Source organism: Candoia aspera, chromosome 1 (genome assembly GCF_035149785.1).
Source record: "Candoia aspera isolate rCanAsp1 chromosome 1, rCanAsp1.hap2, whole genome shotgun sequence".
Taxonomy (NCBI): domain Eukaryota; kingdom Metazoa; phylum Chordata; class Lepidosauria; order Squamata; family Boidae; genus Candoia; species Candoia aspera.
Genome location: NC_086153.1, coordinates 138,790,095 through 138,814,003, shown reverse-complemented (window position 1 = coordinate 138,814,003; position 23,909 = coordinate 138,790,095). Strand labels below are relative to the sequence as shown.

Genomic DNA, 23,909 nt, shown 5'->3' with positions numbered 1-23,909 from the left:
AGAATATTTCTAAGCAGAAACAGTGAGGTTGCTGTCCCTGCCAAACCTTTTCTCATCTGTGCAGATGTTGAAGAACATGGTGGTTAATTCAGAAAATGCAGTTCTGCAATACAATGGTAAGGAAATATCCAGACTGTGTGATCATGACTTTGCATCGCATCTTGAATTCCTAGAGTTTGATGTGAGCACTGAGGCTTACATTGGTGTTGGAAACATAAAGGTAGGGATGTTGTTATATTGACTTTAGTGCTCAGGCTTGATTAGAGTTGGGTAACAGTGATGAGCTGAAAGGATTCATAGTAAACCAATTTAAAGTGTAATTATGAAGGGTCTGAGATACAGCATGTGTAATTATTTTTTCTTGCTCACAGCATACAGCAAATGATTAATTCTCTAGAACACAGGAGCAGGAAGAAGGAAAAGCTGAAAAAGAATGGAAATCAATAGACCGTATGAAGAGCCTTTTCTGAAAGATAGAATCCCTTTGTACATAATTATCCCACCCTAAACGGCAATCCCACCCTAAACTGCAATTATATGTCAAAAGAATATATAATAAAATCAACCCCCCCCCCCTATATTTGCATGTCTATCAAGGGGAAAGAAATACAGCAGAATGTAGAAACAAAGAAAATATGGCATTTGATTGTAAAATGGGGATCAGAAACTTCATATTTCAAACACCAGAGTGAGAAAGTTAAATCTTTAATGTGCTAAATATTTTTTTGTAGAATCAGTGAAGAATAAGATTCTTCAAGTATAGAAAGTCAATAGTAGGTAGCAGGAGACACCAGAAACATGACATCATGCAGCTGAACTAAGAAACAGGAAACAATGGCCTGATTCAGATGATCCATTTTGTCAGGGTATGCACCCCTTTTTACTTTATGATGTTAAGCAATCAAATCAGGAAATCTCCAAATAGTCATGGTTTTTGCCAAAATAGGAAACTAAGACTATAAAATTTGAGACAAACCAAGTTCTTAAACAAAGTTTAACAACATTGATTTAAGTTTCTGGTTGTTACAAGCTGCTAACCATAATTTTCTAATTTGGATGAACTAGAAAATGCTGGTTTATAGGGATGTGCAAAGCTCACTGATTCAGGAATTGAATGTTTTGGAGAACTCTGAAATATTCCACTCCTTTCATTTCTTCCTAGACAATGCTGTTCTCAGGGCAGCTCGGTGATGCCCAAAAATGTTCTGTTCCCAAATTGATCTGTTTTGCACATCCCTTGAGTTTATTGGACACTTCTACTATAATTGCTGCATGCTGTGAAGAAAGGATATAAGGGCCAGTATATGCAGGCATCCATCTTAAGATTATCTATACTAGCCAGGAGCTTTAAGATCATACTGGAGATCCTTAGCTCTTTATGAGTGAAGGCATCTATGGTTAATCTTAGCCTCAGCTGTTAATTTACATCTATGACTAAGAGATTCCACAGATAGAATTTAACCTCTTGTCCTATCAAAGCTTATGCTTTTTAGATTCCAGCACATTCATTTCTGGGCCCTAATGAATATAGCAGAATTGGCCAAGCTAAGAAGATGTAGATCTTTTGGGGTGGGAAATCATGGAAGAGAAGTCCCATTTTAGAGAAGATACAAGTATAATAAAATAAACAACTTTCTCCTGGTACACAGTGACTGCCAAATGCTGATACCACTGTTCCCTATTGACCCATATTCCTGGCTCTTCTCCAGGCGCAAGGCCATGGCTGCTGAAAATGGTGGTGATTAATCAGTTCAGCCATGAGTGGAGAGCACCATACAAGCACAGTTAATGCACCTGTTATTTCAATAAAGCGAGCTTTAACTGTTCCACTTTAAAAACTAATGAAGCAAACAATGAGATGACACAGATGTAGGCAGCAAAAATATGACAGGGAAGGTAATTAACCTCTGTACTAATGAAGATTTTGCAACATTAATACAGTATTAGACCTCTCACAGTGTTCTATATCTGAAGCAGGAATTTGCATATAGAAATCTTGTATGGTGGTATCCATAGTCTCCTGTCATGCTGAAAAGCAGGATAAATTGTCACTTGTTTTATTTATTCAGGGATTTGTGGAGGAATCTAAGAACTAAGCTGGCTAAAGCCAAGGCCTGCACGAGTACAGTATCGTATTTTCTTCAGAAGACTAAATAGTCAGCTAATTCTGGTTGGACACTATGAGTTCAATTATATAGGGAGTGTTATCTATTTATATAGATTCTTTGTTATGTGGAAAGCTGAACAAATAATAGTAACCTTAGTCATGGGCTGACAAGAATTTAGCATAACTGAAGCTGCTATTTGCCTGAGGAAAAACATTTCTACAGTATTCATATTCATTACAGGGCAAATAGCCAAGTTATTTGGGAGCAATCAGGAATCCATGTCTGGGTAATTTCCCCCCCCCCTGGTTAGCTTTATCTGTTGAGTAAAAAGAACAATGCATTTCAGTGAACAAGTTTGGTTCTCTTCTTGGCTTCTTATAGTAAGGCAAGAGGATCTAGAAATCCTGACTACTTGTGAACGTGGCCACTATCATTTATGCAACGTTAAGCCTTTATTTATGTAAGCAAGGACGGCTGTGGCAATTACATTTGTAATATACTCATGATCAATGCATTTTTGCTTCCAGGCAATGGATTCATGTCATCAAATTAATGCAACAAATTATGACAAGTATTAGACATTTGCTGAGCATTTACCAAGCGTCTGCTGTTTGAAATTCCATTCAAAATATTGAATGCTTGATAAATCAGTAGCTGTATGCCATAACCACTGAATGCATTCCCACTACAATCATCTTTAAAGGGCCAAGGCAGGTGTCCTATAAAAGCAAAGCCAAAAGGTGAGTTGGCTCCCGAAGCTTTGTTTGCTGAGCAGAGAATCAAACTCAGTAATGGTCATATTTTTTAAAGCTCATTTTAAAAAAATCTTCACTTTCGTTATTTTTAAATTGTTCATGTTAGACAGGTTAGCGGCTTGGAAAATGTGTTTGGCAGTCTGTTAATTAAAGAGTGAAATTGAAATATAAAATGATTATTTTTGCACTCATTTATGGATTTCAGAAGGTTTTTTTTATTTTGCAAACATTAATTAAGCTGCATAATACCCCATAGAGGTACTGTAGGTAAGTTAAGTATTATCTCCATTCTGCAGGAAGAGTAGGTACTTGAGAAACAAAATGTTCAAGGCGTGAGCCTGTAACTAGCGTGAGTTAAAACTGTCAGCAGTCACAGGAAATGGTAGGAGGAAGTCATGACCCAAACAGTTGATTTTGGACAGGGTCATTCAGGATCAAAGTATTTTGTACATCTGCTGCTCATAGAATGGCCTCTGGCAAATTATAATCCCTCTGCCTAAATTGCATCACATGGACACTGTGAAAAGAATATGAGGGAGGCAGGCATTGCAACTAGGGCTGACAAATAAATTTAGATCAGGAAAGACCCCACCCCACCCCAAGAGTAGGAAAGAAGAAAAAGTTAAGTCCTGTACCTGGGCTGTAGTGAGAGCTTTGTACCACAGAGGAACCACTGCTTGCCTTGTTAAGGGATGGGACAGCACACAGAAGCTGCTTCTAGGATCTGGAACTGCTGGTGATGCTTCAGAGTAACACAACACAAAGCCGCGCACTTGCTTTCCATGTGCTTTCGGGAGCACAGGGGAGATGCCTTGTGTTGCCAAGCAGCTTCGAGGAGGGGCACTGCATGAAACTTTGTGGAAGCAAAGCACTTTTTCAAAGGTCTGCACAGCCCTAGAAAATCCTCTCGCATAAGTTTTTTCAGCCTTTTAAGCAGCATAACTGATAGCATTCTCCCTTTATAAACATTTTAAAAGGAAGATAGCCTGAGCTCTGATTTAGGAAAGTAACCAAAATAAATAGGCTGTGGAATTAACTCCTGCCTGCTTGTTCAATATGCTATAGTAAGAATTCAGTTTTGTTCCACTTACTTAGGATGTTATTACCAATTGTATAATATCAGCAAGAACTGCCTGAAGAAGGTCACTTCCTGATCAGGTGCTTGATGAACTGTTTACCTCCAAGGTCCCTTACATTCTGTGATTCTATGAACAAATCTGCTTTCTCACATCTCCCCAGTATGCAATTTCCCTTAATAATTCCCTGTTAGTTATGGGGTAGTCAAAAATGCAATGAATAAGTAAATTGAAAATGCAGTGAATAAGTCCATAAAGAAGTACCTCAGTTGAGATAACATAAATTACTATAGTGACATCTCCTCTGGACTGACATTTCAAATGCAAAATTCCAGGTCAGTGAATGGGAAAACTAGGCACCCTGGAAACTTATTTCAGTTCTACACAGTTCCTGGATGGGAAGGGAGGCAGAGCTGCGCATTTCTAACAAGATTGTCTCTTGGCCAAATGTCCCACCCCACAATTTTTAATCTGTATATCTGAAGGTGCATGTGTGTGACAATACTGGCTTCTTTCGTAAGCCACCTCATGTAGTTTTTCAAAGGGATACTGCAGGTCCTGCCTTGTTGTTTCAGGGGCTTTCAACGTATTTGCAGAGCCTACTTAACAACCATTGATATCTGGATGTATTTCTCCTTGTTGGTGGAATTGTGATGATGTGATGAAGACCTCCATGTAGTCTTCTTGTCATGGGTTGATCATTATCTGATAAAGTTCAGATGTACTTTAGGGGTGGGGCCCATTAACAGGGCTGCACAAAGTCCTGAAGGGGTACTTTGCTTTGGTGATGGTTTGGATGAGGCGCCCTTCGGAAGGTTTTCCGTGAAGCCGCACAGCCAAGGGGCTGCTGGCTTGCAGTCTTTGTGGTGCTTGGACTGAGTCCTCTGGCACTTTAGAGGCTTCTGCACATGCCCGGTGCAGAGTCTCAGGCAGGCTTTTGGATTGCATTTCTTTTTTAAAATTAAGCTACGATCCTAGTGAGTGAGTGTTTACCTGATACTATTGTTACAAAAACCCATTATATTAAAAATCTGACAAAGATGCCATTTTTCTCTCAAGGCCTTAAAAGTCTATCGAACTCAATACCATATATCATCAGTGGTTTCTACAACCTCTATAGAAAACACATTGCAGTTAAGGGGAAAGGAAAGGATCTGAGCTTGAAGTGAAAAAAAAAGGCTGTGAGAGATGGGGGGCTAGATATGTGCAATGTTCATTGAGACAGGAAATGATATAAAATCATCGATAAAACAGAAATTATCCTAATGATTTTTATTTTTTTTCCTCATATTGCTTCAATGCCCTTTCAGTAATTCTTACATGAAATACAGTAGTAACATGCTGGCAAAGCTCCATGTGTAATTCTCATATACTATATGAAAGGGTGCTGTTACTATGAGATGTAGCTTCCTTTACCTTTAGCTTGTTGTACTGCAGTCATCGGGGGCTGTGCCGAGAGGTGAATGATGTAGTTTCAGCGGGCTTCTGTAGTTGGTGGATGTCTTGCATACCAGTGGCTGCTTGTGCTGGAGAAGCTCAACTTTTCTGCTGCTTACTGTCTTTCAAATAGTTCTAGAAAGTTGTCTTCGTGTTTTCCAAATGCTTTAAAAAACAGGTGACTTTGGTTTGGCTTAGTCAAATCTCCCCTTTGGCTCCCCTTTCCCCTTGGACTATGTATGGCTACAGGCCAGGATGGCTGTGGGTGCTACGTCCAGATTCAGCTAGGCAACTAAAAAGCAGAGTTTGGAATTATCACTGCTGGGGGAGAATGGTGGAGAGGGACAACCTCCCCCTTGGGCTGCTTGGGCCTCCCTGAGGCTATTGTGGGAAACCAGATGCCGAGCTAGATAGATTCTGATACTGCAAGACTCCTCGTTCTCCTTCTCCTTCCTCTGTTTCAAGCTGAATCTTAGAAGTAACTGTTCAAAGCAGTTGTAGGGTAGGAAGGCCTCATATAACCTATACAATATCTAGTTATTGTACACTTTAGAAATAGCTTCTTCCCTTCTGAGTCACTGACAGCTTTCTAGGACATTCTCGCTCTCCAAATAATGGGAGTTGGAATGGTAAATAATAATAATGCAAAAGAGATAAGACGGTAAGAGATTTCATCAGTTACCTTTTCTGTCCATGCAGCCAAGTAGGATTCACTTCATACTTCCTGCCATGTTTATCCAGCACATCTTAGCAAATTGCTAATGAAGGAAGTTGCACAACTTTGGAGACATTGTGGTCTGTTGCCCAAATGTTTTACTGTTAAGAAGCTGTCTTGCTGGAAAGAAAAGAAACAAAACCCTAACCTCAGTTGCTGTAAAATAATTTCGTGGCTAGAATAATTTCATGTCACAGTTCCAAGGGTGGTGGTGGGGGAGACCCAAGAAGTTCTCTTTCTTAGTCCAAGACTGCAAACAGAACTGATGTGAAAAGCAGCCAGAATTCTTTTCTTTTCTTCCTCTCCTCAACTCTTCCTTCTTCTCCTCACTGCTATTCTTGAATTATGACTGGAAGATCCTTGCTGATGAAGGGCTGGGCGTATGAGCTGCCGTGAATCTGACAAGTGATTCACTGAATCCAGGAATGAGGAACACATGGCCCTCCAGATTCTGCCAAACTAGAACACTAGCCAGCCGCAGACCTCAAGCAAGGGGTTTCCCTACCCTTCTACTTGAGATCCTTTCTGTTGTAAAAGCGGGGAATGAGTCTGGACTGGGGCTTTACATATGCAAGCATATGGTCTCCCTGGGTCCCATGCACTGCTATGGTGGGATTCAGGCCAGATACAGTTTAGATGTACTTGCATGGCATGCTTAACCGGGTTATTATTTTATTTATTTATTTATTTATTTATTTAATTTTTATCCTGCCTTTATTATTTTTGTAAATAACTCAAGGTGTGGAACATCCCTATTACTCTTTCTTCCTCCTATTTTCCCCACAACAGCAACCCTGTGAGGTGAGTTGGGCTGAGAAAGACCAACTGGCCCAAGGTCACCCAGCCAGCGTTTTTATTAGAAGGGTTAATGTACTGTGTGAATATTTAAAACCCTCTGTCATGTTCGCCGTTTCAATGTCTTTGATGCATCGTAACGTTTCGCATGTCATTAATTGGATGCGTGTTTCATCTTTCTCGGGAGGATGGGAACGGTTATCTTTTGGCTTTGCTTTGGAATGTATTTGTATTATCTACTGCGCTCAAGGTTACTTTCCCAGGCTAGCAACTCTGACGATTGCTAGCACCTGTGTCGGGCGGGACTGTTGCGAGGGAGGCGGGATACGTTTGCACCAAGGGTTTAAGTTTGTATTTGGCGCGCTTTTGCTCATTCTCAGCTTTCTCTGTATCTGCCTTTAGTACTCTAAATAAATCAGATTTCATTTAGCAGCCTCTTGTGAGTCTGAGTATTTGGGGCTAGGGCAACCATTACATAAAGCTGAGAATCCTAAGTTCCTAACTCCGCTGGCCCCTGTCCAGGAAAGACAAGCGTCTAACCCTGTGAGGGAGAGAGCCCGCGATGACTGAACCCGACATCATGATGATGGAGGAAGGGGAACCGGACTCGACCGTGAGGCAGTCCGGCCGACCGTCCCAAGGTGGGGAGCTGTCAGCCATCCGAGAGGAGGCGAGCTCCGAGTCGGAGAGTGAAGCCGGGGGGCTGAAAACGGCCCCAGAGACCACCGTAAATTCTCCGGGCGAGCTGCTCACCTGGGATACGACCCAAGGAGATGCCACGGCAGCGGGGGGTCCCTCCTGGAGGCAGAGATACCCATTGTCCCCCAACGTGGTGCAGGTGCAGCCAACGGAGGGCTCACCCACTCCGGATCGGATCCGAGTGTTGGAGTCCAAAATGGATTCGTTGGAGGCTATATTGAAACAGCTGAGCTTGGATGTGACCTCGTTGCGAGAGGTCCGGGAAGAATCAAGCCAAAGGCATTCAACCCCCTCTTCCCAGGGGCTGTCCCCGGAACGGCGACGGGTGGTGCGGAGGCGCGAAGGGGACCAGTCGGTCCGGATGGAAATCGCAGCATCGCCAGGGCGATCGCCCCGGGGCCCCGTGCCGCCCCAAGCTAGGGGAACACAAGCCGCGGCAGCACCGGTGGTGGGGCGCAGCGCGGCGGGAGGCGGCATGCGAGACTTCCCTGTCAAGTTTGATGGGGACCCGACCAAACTCTCGTTCTTCCTGACGAACGCGAAAGCCTATATGGAAGAATGGGGGGCGTCTTTCCAATCGGAAAAGGCAAGGATCATCACCATTGCCACCAAACTGAAGGGGAGGGCGGCAGACTGGTATGTCCAGATGTGCCAGTCGGAGGCGCCCGAACTGGACAGTCTCGAGGAGTTCCTCTGGGCGTTGAAGCAACACTTCGAGGACCCCTTAGCAAAGGAGAGAGCAAAGCGAGCCCTGAAGGAACTCAAGCAGGGGTTCAGATCAGTGGCCGATTATGCTTTGGAGTTTAAAGCGCTAGCTGGGAAGGTGGATGACTGGTCCCAGGCCACCATTATCGAGCTCTTCAAGGATGGCTTGAATACAGAGGTGCTGCGCTGGTCCCTGGGGAGGGACGACCCATACACGCTGTATGAGTGGATCCTGCTGGCGGGGAGGGCTGAACATGCCCAGGAGATCTTTGCCCAGCGGAGGACCGCCAAGTCGGGGCGGGAGGTGAAGCCCAGCCGCCCATCGACCACCGGGGGAAAACCGGGACAACGACCCTGGGACGAGGAGCGGGAGAAGCGGTACGCAAAAGGCTTGTGCCTGAGATGTGGTAAGGAGGGGCATAGAGTGGCAGCATGCCCGAAGGCAAAGGTGGAGGAACGGCCCGGAAAACCGCCAGCAAAGTCCCCTGCATTGCCGAGGAAGCAAAAAGCTGCGGTGGCTGAAACCGAGGGAGACGATGTGATGTTCTTCGAAATGGAGGGGGAGACCGAAATCCCGCAGCCGGCAGGAAACGCCAGCCACCTGCTCTAAAGGGCGCCGCTGGGCAGGTGGTAGAGGATGGGCGCGAGCCTCCATCGGTGAGTGGCACTTACCGCATACTCATGGTGAAATTGAAATTGGGCTCCCAATCCAAGACTGTGGAAGTATGGGCCATGATTGATTCGGGGTGTTCCCGCTGTCTTATGCACCCCGACGTGGTGGCGGCTTTGGAGCTCCCCACGTTCCCTTTACAGCGACCCATCGCTTTTACTCAGCTGGATGGGTCCGTGGCAGGGGGCCAACCGGTCACCCATTTTACAGGGCATGTAGCCTTGCAACTGGGCAGTCACCAGGAAAAGCTGTCTTTTGTGGTGGCTCCGGTTGGGGGGCCATTGGTGGTGTTGGGGGTACCCTGGTTGGTGCAGCAAAACCCCCACATAAACTGGGTCTACCGAACTATCACGTTTAGGGATGGGTTTTATCAAGCGGCCGAGGGGAAGGGTGCCCCAGAGGAGATGGTGGGGGTTGCGGCAGCTGCGACTCCGCCTTACCCGGCCTCTCCTCTGGAAGGCTTGCCGGCCGAGTACTGGATGTTTGCTGATGTATTCGGTGAAAAGGAAGCCGATCAGTTGCCCCCCCATCGAAAGACGGACTGTGCCATAGAACTGTTGCCCAACACCCAATTGCCTAAACCAAAAATTTATTCCATGACTCAGAAGGAACTAACTCTGTTGAGGGAATTTGTGGACAAATACCTGGCGCGCGGATTTATTGAGCCGGCAAATTCACCCGTGGGGGCGCCGGTTCTTTTTCGCCCAAAAAAGGACGGAACATTGAGACTTTGTACGGATTTCCGCGGATTAAATGCCGTCTCAATTTCCAACAAATATCCCTTGCCATTGATAAAGGACATGTTGTCACATCTGGCCAAGGGCAAGATCTTCTCTAAACTGGATTTAAGAGAAGCCTACTATCGTGTACGGATCAAGGAGGGGGATGAGTGGAAAACCGCATTCAATTGCCCGTTGGGAGCTTTCCAGTATAAGGTGTTGCCGTTTGGGTTGGCTGGGGCCCCTGGGGTATTTATGCAATTAATCAATGAGGTTTTGCATGAACATCTGTTCAAAGGTGTACTTGTGTATTTGGATGATGTATTGATTTATACTGAAACCATGAAAGAGCATGTGGCTCTGGTAAAGCAAGTATTGTGTAAACTCAGATCGGCTGAATTGTATGCTAAGCTGTCGAAATGTGCCTTTCATCAGACCCAAATTGACTACTTGGGGTATAGAATTTCTGATAAAGGCATAGAAATGGATCCTGCCAAGGTGCAGGCTATCATGGACTGGGAGAGTCCCCGCACCCGCAGGCAACTTCAAAGTTTCTTGGGGTTCAGCAACTATTACAGATTGTTCATAAGGGGATTCGCTGAGATTGCCTTGCCCCTAACGGAGCTGCTGCGAACCAAAGGGGTGGGAGACACTAGGAGAGTCAAGAATCCCGGAGCGCTGTTGAGGTGGACGCCTGCTTGTCAAACGGCGTTTGAGCGCTTGAAAGCAGCTTTTGTCAAAGAGCCAATTTTACAGCATCCTGATCCCTCCAAGCCGTTTGTTGTACAGGCAGATGCTTCCGATTATTCTATTGGGGCATTGTTGATGCAGAAGGATGAGGCAGGATGCCTCAAGCCCTGTGCCTACTTATCCCGCAAATTCTCTGAGACTGAAAGGCGTTGGCATGTTTGGGAGAAGGAGGCATTTGCAGTAAAAGCTGCATTAGAAGCTTGGAGGCATCTGTTAGAAGGGGCAAATCATCCCTTTGAAGTATGGACTGACCATAAAAACTTGGAGGCTCTTAGTACCCCTCGAAAACTGAGCCCCAAACAAGTTCGTTGGGCTCAATTTTTCAACCGATTCAATTTTCAGTTTAAATTTATTCCAGGGAAAAAGAACTTCTTGGCTGATGCCTTGTCAAGGCAGCCTCAGGACTCTGGGGCAGCGCCAGATGTGGTAAGCACCCTATGGACGGCGCCCCAATTGGGCATGCAGGCTGTGACGCGAAGCCAGACGCGCGCGCAGCAGCCGCCCACTACAAGCGCTGTTCAGCCAAGTCCTTTGTCAATTCCCTCCCAGTTGCAACAAAAGTTTCTAAAAGAACTGAAAACGGATACTTGGTTGCTTGCAAATAAAGACAATGTTACTTTTGACAGAGGCTTTGCTTGGAAATCCGACCGCCTCTACGTCCCTGAAAGCCTCAGAAAAGATGTCTTACTCCGTTCACACGATGACAAACTTTACACCCTCTAGGGTTTAGAAAAGGGCAGTTTAATTCAAAACAGCCCCTGTGGTGCAAACATGATAACTCAGGCAAAAGTGAAGCATTTGGCAAGCAATGCCTACTAAGTCCTCCAAGAAAAAGAAAGTTGGGTCTATGTAGTGTCTGGAAAAGATGGACTCATAATAATAGAAGGAATTTATTTGCTTATTTACAATATTTATTGTTCACCCTGACAATAGGGGCTTGTAGTGATCAGGAAGGCCATGGAAAGCTTTTCAGGGCACCTTCTGGCCTTGTCAGCTGGGTAGCTGATGCTGGGGTTGGTGATGTGGATGTTGGGGGGCAGTGTTCTGCTGGAAAAAAGGGTGACAGCAGGGATAGGCAACTCAAGGGAATGGGCCATTTTTATGTGAAGTGGGGGTATTAGAGTAACTTTGCACTGTCAGTGAGGAAATTTGAGTGGATTAGTAATTGACTGTGTTAGGTGTGTTATGCAAACAGGGTGTTTCTGTTTTGAATCTGGGGGACTATAAATGGGAGTGTGCATTCAATTTCTTTTAAAAACTCAGCAGTATATCATTTTCAACGAACCCATGATGGGAAATTCTACAACCTGGATGAAGCAAGGAGGGGAGGGAAACTGGTATGGCATAACTTGGCATATCAAGACCCCTTGGCATATCAAGACCCAGGGTTACTCTGGTTCTTATGCAAATCCAACCATTTGTATAAGATTTGCAACTGAAGTAACTGTTTTTTCCAATTCATGCACATGGATGAGCCTTCTGGCTTTCTTCTTAAAGAAACAGAACACAACACAAGGTTGTTACTGGAGTGCGTGGTGTGAGGCTAATCAAATACCCTTTCAGATCTTCTAGTGTGAAGGATCTGAGCATTTGGAATGGGCTGTCTGATTCAGTCTGTGGTTTGTCTCTTGCTGTCCACATAGAATGATGGAAAGGTGCATCCTAATAAACCAGATTTGTGAGTCAGCAGGCAATGTAAACCATAATCCTGAATTTGGCCATCACAAGAACATAGCACTTCCTGTAGAGAGTATAGAGGATGGCCTTGAAGGACAGGGTGAAGATCCATTACCAAGACAATGTTCAGATAAATGCAGCTTAAGCCATACCAAGAAAGAGATTTAGGAAAACACTGCAGCCCCTCCCCACCCCTCCCTGTTCACATGAAGATAAAAGAGGGAGGAAGGGAAGCACATTGAGACTTGCAGGATTCTGTTACTATCAGTGATCTAGTAAAAGTAGCTTCGGGCCCACACGGTGTCTGTTCCTTAGTCTGGTCTACCTTATAGGGCTGACAGTTCCTGTTGGTTTATGCTCTTATGGGAAGGAGGCGGGCTGCATATTCCAGCACACAGCTCCTTTGCATCCTGTTTCATTCAGCTCTAATTTTTGCCTTAAAGTGATATGTGAACACTATCACAGTCAAGAAGAGCTCTGGAATATCTGCACAGGGGTCCACTGAGTGAGATCTATAAGGATAGTGAAGTGCACTTGAACAGTATAGATTTAATGCACGCCCTCCTGAAAAACTCCGAGAAAAGTACCTGCTGCTGTTCCATCTTAGTGGCCTCATATGGATTTGTGTGCATTTTTTTTTTTAAAAAGAAGAGACTGGTTGATAACAAAACTAGGTAAGCCTGATTAGGGGTCTATTCAAATTAAACATCAAAGGTAATGCACCATACTTAAAAAAAGTTTCTTTGCTGTATGTTGCAGTGAACTGCATAGTGAAAGTACTTGTGGCTGAACAAGGGGAGATCTTAAACATGGCTAGTCTTCCCGTGAGGGCTTGGGCATCAAATGAGAGAGGGGATCAACAGTAGCTCTCAAGAGTCCTTTCTCAGTCCCATCTGCAAACAATAGCTTTCATCTGGAAAAAAGAGCATCATACCTCTCATAGACTGCTTTTTGTCCCCTCAGCAAGGGGCTAGCAGTCCAGTGCTCATGGGTGCCATGGTAGATGTGACACCTCCAACAATGTCTGTGAAACCCCTAAATAATTGTTTAAATATTGAAATATTACTAGAGTCCAAGTTCTAGTGAGATTTTCTTTGAGAAGATTGAATTACCTCTAGAGTAAGAGTGCTGATCTTATGATGGCATCTGGAAAGGTTGACCACGGATAGTGAGTGCAGCCCGTTGCTCTCAAGTATGATACCCCACTGCCTGAGATGAAGTAACAATGAGGGCTGTATGTGCTTTGAAAATAAATTGGAAAAAGAGCTCTGGACCTCAAATGCAGCACCTCTCTGCTGTTCACAAAGTAGCCCTACTCTTTTCAAGTTTGCACACAAGATGGAAAAGGTGTCCTGTTGCTTTAAGAGTCAGATAAACTTTAAGGAGTGGATTCCTAATCCAGCATTGTCCTTTCTAAAGCCTTAACGCTTTCTACATCCATTGTCCTGGCTTCTGCATGGGCAGAATGAGCAACCATGTCTTTGTCTAGCTCTTACTTCAAGGGAAAATTTACTGGTGAAGAAAGAATGAAGCACTCACTTCACTCCTGTCTATTCTCCAGGGCCACTGATCCTTCTGAAAGAAGTTTGCAAGGGCAAAGAGTCTTTTAAGTTCTAAAAAAAGTAAATCAGCTGCATTGTGAAGTTTGCAAATTAAATAGACTTGGTTAGAGTAAAAGTAAATAAATGACATTAATTGTGCCTTTTCATTTAATGTGCACATCCTCCCCTCCCCAATGGCTGCGAGCAGCTTTTGGGGGGCATTATTGGGATCAGAGCAAATGAGCAGTGGGAATGTAACGGTTCAACCTCTGAAGCTGCTATTTGCATCAGAACAAAATCCCCCAGGTTCTCTCAGGCGGCATTTAGATTTCCAAGAGGAACTATCCACATCCTACCTTATAGCAATCCTATTAAAGATTTTCTGGTTTGTGAGGACCATTTGCATCAGGAGGAAACATTCGATCTTTTGCTTTTAGCAATAGAAACTGCAATCCACATGGCCTTTTTGCATGCCTTTTCACAACCTGGCACCTCTTTTGCATGTTTTTCCTTAGCCATTTGGTTCTGTTCATAGAAAATGCTGAAATGTATTTGTTCCCCACCAGTGAAGGAGAAGAGAGAGGAGAGCTATAATAGATCCTTCGTTCTTGCATGTGAATAATGAGGAGGAACAATAGCTGCTGTGTGTGGAAATCATAATTTTTCTTTCGGAAACATTTGCACTGGGAAAATTATCAATATAACCGTGCACTATAGGTGCGTCAGAATCCTCTGATGCCAACCACATGTGCATGCAGAGATTAAAAGTGTGTTTGCTTTTCTTCCAAATGATATCTTATAACTTTGAGAAGGTCAAAGATACTGATATTGAACAAATTATTTTGGATATGGAGGAGCAGTTCGAGCTAGGCTATATCAGTCTGTGTCAGGCCCAGCCGAAGAATGCCAACGAATCAGTCCAGCCAAACTCCAGTTCTTTATTTGCTCACACTGTATAGACAGAAGCTTGCCAGACTAAAGCTACTCTGTGAAGGTGAAAGGTCCCCTGTACAAGCACCGAGTCATGTCTGACCCTTTGGGGGGAACGCTGCTTTTGCGACGTTTTCTTGGCAGACTATAGCGGGGTGGTCTGCCACTGCCGTCCCCAGCCGTCCCCTTCCCCAGCAAGCTGGGCAGTCATTTTACTGACCTCGGAAGGGTGGAAGGCTGAGTTGACCTGAGCTGGCTACCCAAGAATCCAGCTTCCACCGGGATTGAACTCGGGTTGTGGGGAGAGTTTCGGTTGCAATACTGCCGCCTACCACTCTGCGCCACACGAGGCTCCTAAGGGGAAATAACCTGGGAGGTTCCAGGGCGGGGCTACTCTGAATCTCTTTGTCTTTCCACTTTCTGTCTCCGGGATGTGTGGTCTCTTGTCCTGCCTCCCTCCTTGGAATGTGCTCCTTCCTTCCTGAGAACCAGCAGCATTACGGTAGTCCATCACAGTCTGTGTCCTCCAGATGCCTTGGACAATAATTTCTAGAACTCAAAATATGGAAAGTTGTAGCCTGGAGGGTGACAGGCTGGAGAAGGCAGGTCTATGTGGCTTAAGTAAATGAATTCAAATGATTGAATTAAGACTTCATTGTTTAGGCTGTTCTGAAAAGTCACTGTTGCTCCAGGTGACTCTTTCACTAGCAGTTCAGAGGATCTCTTCCTTGTCTTTAGGGAGGTTGAAATACCTTTTGGGCAGTTAAAACTAAGCCTTATTTTTAATATGGTATATAGATACCACTAATGCCATGGACTTGCATGTTTGTATGTAACAATCTTTCTTGTGCAGGGTACTGTATATACAACAGGGAAGTTTATTTCACAGAATTGGAATGGAGATACATTTTCCATTGTTGGAGAGTGGAAAGAAGAAGTATCTAGAAGAATCCATTTTTTTCCTTTAAATATGAGTTGATGGTCTTATTTGTTTGGGTTTATAAATACAACAAAACCAAAAACAAACCACATGTATGTGGGTGAAATACAACATTACCCAAGGGCAAACTTGTTTTGCCAGTGGAATTGTGTGATTGAATAACTATCCCCCTTCTTTCCCTCTGCAGAATTCACGCACCATCAGAATGTGATGGGACCTATATTTTTTGACCATACATGCACACATACCCCCATCCACACCCCCACACATCATCTTTCTCTCTTTTCATTTTTCCCATAGAAAATGAATGTAGCTGTGGAATATCTTACTCTTATTGTCCCACAAGAATATATGATTTATTAAGAAATAATATTTCAAAACATTTTTTTAAATTTAGTGATCTTGAAGTACTGTTTTGTATGTTCCTTCTAGCTTCCTGAATTTTTAACTTAGAAAAACAAAAATAAAATAAACAGAATTTTAGAAGAGGGTCAGAGAAAGAAATTGCTCTAAAATGGTTTGTAAAGGTTTTCCTTTAAACACAGTAGATGAATACCTATATGCAGAGGCATTAACAGTTTGGGAGCACTTTGGGCAAGTTGTGTTAAGAGTCTACCACTCCCTTCCTTGCCTCCTTTTGACTTTCCTACCTGCCCTGCTGGTGAACTGTTTGTAAGCTACTTGTTGATCATGTGATGGAAATTTGGGGGAATAGTTTAATTAAGAGAATGTTTTCTTCAGAGACAATCTTATATTTTTCTCCAGAAATTCAGTCTTTGCTATTGTGAATGGTAGTAGTACATCGCTATGGAAATATTTCAGGAAATTTATGGCTATTTTCTGTGGCTTAAATGTCTTCTTCTCCTTCTCCTCCCCCCCCCCCCCCAGGTTAAGATAGATGTTACAGATTGATTACTATCCCACCTACCAATTGTAGCCTCTCTGCCAATTAAGGAGTGCATTGATCACCAGGATTGGCGTTTTGCTTTCCTTTTTTATTTGACCAGCTCCCTCTCCTCCAACTCCTGCCCTCCAAGATTGTGCATGTGAGTGATGAGACACACCTGAATTTGACCTTTCCTGTTCTGTCTGTCTATAGGTCTCGAGAAGGCAGGAGGACCTTTGTGACAAACACCTGCTAAGCAACCAACGTGCTGCCATGGAAGCAAAGTATCTTGATGAGCAGGGAATCTGCTCTGCACCTGTTTAAGCACCAGAACAAAAAGCACAGGAGGTACTTAGCAAATGAGGGGCACACCTGTGTGTGTTTGTTTGCATTGTGCATGTGTGTGTATATTAATAAAGCCTCTTATATTTAATCATGTGCTATAAGTCATTTTAGAACTGTCAGGCTGTTTTTCAGCTTCTTGTCACTGTTGCCTGATGCATTTAATTAGCCCCATCCTCCAGCTGACAAATATCAGCTGCTCCTAACTAAAAGATGGTTTTCCCCTTAAGTACATCCCTCTGGCAAAGGGAAATACTAATTATTCCCCCCTCCCCACTTTATTCCAAGATTATTCATAGGTCCAAATGCCACTCCAGCAAGGGACTTAAATAAGTCACTGTCATTAAAAAAAACTTGAAGAAACAGCAGGGGCCCATCACAATTTAAGAGGCAGGCATTTAAAACACCTACAGAATAGTGTATTTTAAGGTGTGGATCAGTGAAGAAGACAATGGCCACACGCAAGGTGGGGAGCTGGAGTAATCCACTCTTCCTCTGCAGTGCCGTCTAGTAGAGGTGCGTGTCTGCAGTTCAGGTGTTACATGTGTGCCTTGGCAAACCAGCAGGGTGGGTGAAATGCACTTCAACTCCTGTAGAAAGCAGCTCTAGAGCCTTTACAATTCAAGGAGAGGACAACGTAGGTACAGGACAGCATTCAGTTCTGGGGCTGCTGGTCATGCAGCTGGTTCCTCTATAGGAGCTATAGCACTGTGATCAAAGAAGAAGTCCAAAGAAAGAGTAAGATGTAGAACGTTGGAGACCTGCTCATTTGCTTTCTGTAACTTTTGGCTACTGAAATTTACTTATTCAGCTCCATGCCCATGTTGCCATAAAGAATTAGCATTTATATGATCTTCTAATTAAGCATGCCTTTTGGATGTGTCCCTAGTCAGTTGGATGAATAAAACTATAATACTAATGATGGCAGCATTCATTCTAATACTCCTCTGGAGACTCATCCATATCCATTACTTTGGATTGGAGTTATAACAGTGGTGATAGGCCACCAGCACCTACTGAAAATGTTCCTGTGACCCAGCTTCTTAGCAAGTGTTTCAGTAGTATGGTCTTGGATGGAAACCAGCAACCCAGAGGCATGACCATGTGGTTGTTAAAGCTGTAAGTTTCCTGATTATATCTGCCTGGCCATCAAAATTAGAAATAAATCCAATCACCTTGTTACTGCTGATTGTCTTGCATTTTTCTTTTTTTCCCTTTTTTTTAATGATCGTTGTTATGTCAATTTGTAGCAATATCCACTTTATCACACAATTATGTTAAAGCTTAGGGAAGGTAGTGATAAGGCAGGGATCCTCAACCTTTTTGAGCTGATGGGATTTTTGGAATGTTGAGTCCATGTTGTGGATGTTCCTATCAAGTGGCTGCTGAGTAGTTTGGTCATTCAGAAATTATGATTAGTGGGGACAAAATCGGTTAGAAAGCACTGCTTTACTAGAATGGTGCCTCCAACTCCTCTTTCTTGCAACCTCTGCAGAATGTCTCCATTATCCTTGATTTCCTTTGCTCTTTTTCTGGGTAGCTGGGCCCACTTCTAAATAAACCACTGGGTTACAATCATCCACCTTTGTGATACTCTAAGAAAAGTTATAAGAATATAAGAAGAGATCACACCATAGACTTATCTAGTCCAGCACGTTAGGTCACACAGTGGCCAATTAGATGCCCTTGGGAAGTTCACAAGCTGGACTGGAAGTAGCAGGAATAGCCCCCTGCCACTGGCACTTCCCAGCAACCAGCATGTAAGCCATGCTGCCTCTGATCCAGGAGGTATTAGACAGCCACAAATATTAGCAACCTCTGGTAGCTTGTGCCTCCAAATAGCCGCCATTACCAAATTTCTGGCAGTGAAGTAAATTCCACAGTTAGTGTCATGTGAAAAAGTATTTTCTTCTTAAGCCCAGAATCTCTCTGTATTTAATTTCACTGGCTGACTTTGAGCTCTGATGTGAGAGGAGAAAACGTTCCTTTTTCTATGCCGTGCATATTTATGTATATGTATATTTATGTATATGCTCTCTGTTGTTCCAAGCTAAAGAGCCCCAATGGCTGAAGTCTTTCCTCCCAGGAGAGCTGCTCCAGGCCCTTAATCACTGTAGTTGCCTTTTTTGCACCTGTGGAGACCTATTTCAAGTGTGGCTTCACCACAGATTTGCATAAGGGCAGTATTTCATCTGCTCTTCTCTTTTCAGTTTCTTTCCTAATGTTTTCAAGCATGGCCTTTGCCTTCTAAGGGCCTCTGCGTGGCGGCTTGACATTGTCATCAAGTGGTCCACCTTGACTCCAATATCACTTTCTTCGTCAGTCATTGCTAACCCCGATATATATATGAGTGGGATACATACACACACACACACACACACACACACACACACATATAGAGAGAGATTTTTTAATGCCACCATCCTTCACTTGACATCTTCATTTTTTCTCTACATTTTTAAATGTAGGCAGGCACATTTTGGTTAACGCAAACTTCCCCCTTTCCTATCAAAATCAGTCTATTTTCCGGGGTTGAATACTGTACCTGCTATCACACGGGTGCTTCAGTCCTGAATTGTTCCATCTTGTAACGTGAGTCCTGCAGACGCGAAATGAATGAGGAATCAAATGACACATTTGACATGTGATCCAGACCCTTGCCTGCTTCCCCTTCAGAGCTGATACCTGTTTAGAATTGAAAAAGGGGAGGGAGACGCTCTGACTGAAAATGACTGAGGTGAACAGAATCAGTCTGAGCGCCAGAGCTTCCAAACTGGCATACACAGTGGGTATCCAATCATTCTCATTATTTCCAAGTAATTTAGCATATCTCTAATTATAATATGAGGTCATCTTAATTAGAGTGACATAAAATAATGTTAATTAGACGCAAAACCTTCTTTCAGATACTAGTCATGGATTCTAGTAGAAAAACCTTTGCCGCCTCTTCTGGGGAGCTTTTTATTCCTAATTTACCATTTTTTGGGTAATTAATTTCTTTTTAATCAAACAAGGTACATCAAGCAATTTGAATCTAATTAATGTTTCTTCTTTGACTTGTCATTCTGTCCCTACTCCTCCCCACTTTTATTGCAAGGTTGTCCTAATTTATTCATGTTTGTTTGCATAATAGCCTCTAGTTCAGGACTGGCAGGAGGTTGCCACAACTACAGCATTTGCCTTCTCAGGAGAAAGTAACTTTATTCTGCCCTATGAATTTCTCTGCTGCAAGTATTAGGGAAAAGGTGCAGAGCAGGGCTTTAAGAAGGCATCTGTATTTTCTTGGGTGTAAAACACATGGGGGCTTTCTGCTTCCCCCCCCCCCGGTTGCATCTGAATCTGTCTGTGTAAATGTGTGCACTGGGAAATACAGGAAAGGTTGTATAAACTCTGCTGTCGATCACGTGACCAAAAGGAGAAGAGGAGGAGGCTTAGAATAGATCAGTTGGCAGCATTCTGAGCTGATCCCTCTCTTGGAGAGATGCTCTGGAGCAGCTGGGGGGCGGGCGTGGTAGACTGGGGGGTCTCTGGTGATTGTAGTCGAATGGCAGGAATTTCTAACTCCCAATTTTTAGGAAAGCAGCAGTGAAATGAATCTCTCCCATTATATTAGTCATTAGTGTTTTGACGCTTCTAGCCTTAATTCCAGTTTGGTAAGAAACTTCAGAAATGGACTAGCTTCTTTGAGACTCATGGATTTAAACTTTGCAGATTTACTACCGTGCTGTCATTTCTTCCCTGTGCTATGGCCAGCAGCTCCTTAGACTGTAGAATGCAATTTACAAAATAGTTTTAGCATTCCATATGGCACGAAGCGTATGAAGTGTAATGATATGTTTTGCAGCGTGGTAGGGTTTACATAATTGACTCTAATTATGATGGAATTACATTTATTTTGTGCTTTGCACATTCAGTCAGCTTTTCAATTTGAGGGTTCTGTAAGCTCCATATAGACTTCTACTTGGAATTACTCGGAGAAAAAGAAAATCCAAAAATGGAATTTCACTAAGACTGAAATATGTATTTGCCAACAAGATAAATGCAGAGCACGCTCCACTTAAGCAGCTGTCTCTATGAATTGCACACAATTTAAGTATTGTTATAAAAGTGATAAAATAATTAGATTATCTGATAAGGATTAGTTGCACATGAGACAAAATATGTGAAGAGGACATTTGGATCATAGCAATGAGGCAATTTTATTTGTTAAACAAAATGCAGGACTTATATCCTGCTTCTTCATGGAGTTTTCAGGAGGGTTGACTATCTTGTGGTACCTAATATCCATCTGAAGAGTATTTTCTGTGCAAGTATCAGGGAGTGGCTTAACCATTTGTGGCCTCTTGCTGCTTGCAAGAAATGTTCTAGGCTTGCCATCCATTCTAAGTTTAACTGACAAATTAAAAATTAGCAAGTCAAATTATGAGATTGGACAATGTACATTTGCAACTTGGTAAAGAAGTCTAATGTGAAACTGTTTTCTTTAAAACAACACAAACGTGCAACTTATTGCTAAAATCAGCTACCTTGGTGGAAATTTGGAAAGCTGCCAAGATAACATTAGTTTTAGAAGATAGGATCTTGGGGGGAAAAAACGAGAAGAGATCACAGATGTATGAGGGAAAAAATGCTGAAAGTATAATTCCAGAGTAATAACTGACAACGAATCTACAGTACAAGATACCTGGAAAAGAAAGTCCCATAAACTTTTAAGGATTGTTTTGGGGGTGGTGGGGGGGACATCATCAATGAACGTGCAAAGCAAATTATAAATTAGGTTTCCAATTTTTTTTTTAGCAAATTTCCTTATCCAAGATGCCTGAATAAACTCAGCAGAAGATAAATTATACACTGATTGTTGGTTAAAGAGCAGGAAGCACGTGGATTACGCAATTTTATACTTCTAAGGATTTTTCCCCATAGCTAACCAAAGTATGGAACATTATACTGGCATGAAATTTGCTGTCCCATTACTAATTCCTACCTTGGCTGTACTTCTTCTGTTCCTGGTCACTATAGTCGCCTTCATTCTCTCCAAGGTAAAGAGTGACACATAGCACAACCTTGATAGCATCAGAATAAGGGGGAAAAGACAATTCTTTCATTTTACTAATATATTAAATTTGTACATAGCCTGACTCCCAGCAACTTTGGGCAGTTCACAAAGTAAAACCTATACAGTTAAGGATGAGTTAAACCTGCTTCACACATGGACTGAGGATGAGATGAAGGCAACGTATTGAGATGCTATGAGGAAAAAAATGGTGACAAGGCATGTTAGGTGCAAGTTGGGAAAGCCCATGATCCAACCACGAGTCTTTTTTCCTTGCCAATGTAGGGCAAGGAAAGGGGAGTTCAAAAAGTGACAAGATTACATTAATGCTCTTTCAGATTACAAAAGGAAGAGCAAAAGTATTGCTCATTATTACAGCATGTTGCTTGTACTATTTGTACTATTGCCTTCTTCTAGATAAAACAGGGCTAAATTGCTGAATTCAGAGCTCTCCTAGCCTGTCTAATACATTGCATCTTATACCTGAATCTCTAGAACGCAGAGCACAATTGAACCACGGTCTTTGACACTGCATTTTTGTTTCCCTTCCCCCTCCCGGCTAAGACTATGCAGATTTGGTTTCCATTCATCCATGAAATTCTCATTCTTTTTCAGTCCAACTTACCTCTCAGGATAAAATACAGATAAAATGAGGGAGACCTACCACACATATGTCAGTAGGAACCTGATGAAAAGGACAGGATCTCTCCCCCTCTCTCTCTCTCTCTCTCTGTGTATTGGTATACACACACACACACACACACATATCCTGCCTTTTATATATGAATGAATAAAATATACCTCTCAATATGAACTATAAATTATTCCTTTCACCCCAGGTAAGGAGAGTTGACTGAACACTGGGATTTGGCCATGTCTGGAGGGCTAAAGATTTCCCATCCCTGGCTGTGCTCCAGTTCATAAAGGATGGGCAACCTGGTAACCCAGCATATGCTTTTAGCATGTGACATGGCAAGGGATTATAGGTTGTGGTTCAAAATATTGGGTAGTCTACCCCATTTACCTTTAAGTGATAAAAGCGCACACTATTTTGCCAGATTGTTTGAGACTGAAAAGCTGCTAAATTTGTGCATTTTAACTTTTCTGGACTGCTTTCTGACATGGCTATATTAATTGTAGTTGTGTTTGAAACAAAGGGCCACTGGAAGGACACTTAAGAAAGAAGAATCTCCTTTTTTTTTCTTTTTTTAAAATAGTGTGTGTTTTCTAAGGCATTGAAACAAACAAAGAAGCTAAATGGGCCAGATGGCAGAAAGTTTCAAATTTCTCAAGGGATGGGACCAGTGAGGATCAAACCAAACAGATTATTCTGAAATCATTGCACTTGAAAATTTAATTTTCAACAGACTTATAGAAATAGAAGAAAAATAGGAAGACTTCTTCACCTTTGGTCTGAAGTTGTACACAGGATAATTGGGAGGATGTGACTGAAGGGATTTCCAGAGAAAGATTCTGCACCAATTTGAAAATAGCTTCAGGCCTTGGTGTTCCTGTGACTTTAACAATATTGGAGAGTCTGAGTTGAGTTGTTTGCCATCTCCCCTAGCCACACACCTTCCTGGCTCCTGAGCTTCAGGTCTTGGAGGAAGTGCTAGCAAATTGGCCAAAAAAAAAAAAGTCTGTTACCCTTCCTCTTCAGCACCAGACAAGCTATCATGCCTGGTTCTAAGCTATCGTGGTTTTCTCTTCCCTTCAACAGGAGTGAAGAGAATCACAGATAGGTCTGGGGAGTGAAAAATGGTAGCAGTGAATCCTCTCACATACAACCCAGAGAATAAATCCAGCCTACTTTTCTTCCCCATTGTTCTCTCTTGTTTCCTGCTCAAACTGTAGGCTGGGAGTTGGGGGTGCGGGCTGGAGCAGGGTGGCAGAGAGGCAGAAGGAACATATGGGGGTGTGCTATTACTCAGCCAGTGCTCTGAAGAAATGAACCTTTTTTGTGAAGGTTTCTGAGCAGCTGGATGATTTGACTGCTTGCAGTATGTTGACTTTGCAGGGGTGTGATGAGCCTGTCCTTTGCTAGATGCATCGTTTTCTGTGAATGTAGTTACTCTTGGGATGGAAGTGCTCTGGGATCCCTGAAGGAAAGT

At 43.1% G+C, this 23,909-nt stretch overlaps 1 long non-coding RNA gene across 1 annotated transcript; it reads right to left on the bottom strand.

The window, feature by feature from the left end:
* Positions 1-293: 293 nt before the first annotated feature.
* LOC134488825 (uncharacterized) lies at positions 294-3,384 on the bottom strand. The gene is made up of 2 exons (XR_010067056.1): positions 2,706-3,384; positions 294-423 (listed from the first exon to the last, which is right to left on the bottom strand). It is a non-coding gene; the product is annotated as an uncharacterized LOC134488825 (long non-coding RNA).
* Positions 3,385-23,909: the final 20,525 nt, after the last annotated feature.